Below are 1,069 nucleotides of genomic sequence, written 5' to 3'. Positions count from 1 at the left end.
GACAGTTGGTGACCCGCTGGCTGTTTTGCTGCCTGTGCTGGGATAGCCTAGCTCTCTCTCTACAGAGGACGACCCTCAAGACTTGAAGAATTGCTAGTGTCTCACAACTCTCTCACGGGAGTGAGTTGCACTGAGCCGTTTGTACTGCTATATAATTTAACTGTTCATTTCTTGTATTATATATCTATCTATATGTTTATAATTGAACAGTTCATTACTTGTGTTATATATCTGTTTATAATTAGTTAATTTCTTGTGTTATATATATACATCTTCATAAATATATATATAGAAGTATCAGCAATCTGGTTTTATCTCTCTAGAGAACCCTGTCTAACACAGAGACTATAAAAAAAAAAGGAAACCCCATACCCCACTGCCATCATGTCCACTTTGACCCACAGGGACTTCACTGGACAGAGCAGAACTGACCCTGTGAGTTTCTAAGGCTGAAGTCTGGCAGCCCAGGGAGTAGCACGAGGCCACCGGGACTCTGGTGACGGTAACCCCCTGCCATTGAGCTGAGTCACCTTCCTATCAACTCTCAATGGGAGTGACTGGATTGTGGGAACCTCCTCCGTGGTCTACGCATAGAGACTGATCTGTTCTTGCCGGGCCCTCCCCGCAGGGACCATGCAGAGAGGGGCAGAGACTGGGTCTCTCGGCAGGAGGTCCCACAGCCCTGTGCTGTGCCCTGGTGGGGCTTACAGAGCGGGTCCTCTGTCTCAGTCAGTGATCCCTGTACGCGGACGTGCCGGTGCCCCTCCTCCTCTCGCCCTCTGAACTTTGTCCTCGGGTTCATTGTGGCCCCTGGGACCCTAGAGGTGTATGATTCTGAGGGGTGCGCCCCGTAAGTGTCTCCTGCTTACCCACACATCGAGCCACAGGGCAGCATGCCACCCCAGACCCAAAGGGTGACCCCGGACCAGAGTCTCAGGATTCCCCCAGGCTCTATCTAACCAACCAGACTGGTCTTCATGAGTCTGAGTTTTGCTCAATATTCCCTCTAATGTAGCGGTTCTCAACCTTCCTCGTGCCGCGACCCTTTCATACAGCTCCTCGTGTGGCG

The sequence above is a fragment of the Echinops telfairi genome, unplaced genomic scaffold (assembly GCF_000313985.2).
Source record: "Echinops telfairi isolate 266 unplaced genomic scaffold, ASM31398v2 ScPeMD7_7458;HRSCAF=8496, whole genome shotgun sequence".
Classification (NCBI taxonomy): Eukaryota; Metazoa; Chordata; class Mammalia; order Afrosoricida; family Tenrecidae; genus Echinops; species Echinops telfairi.
The sequence above is the reverse complement of the archived record's forward strand: the minus strand, read 5'-3'. Positions refer to the sequence as shown.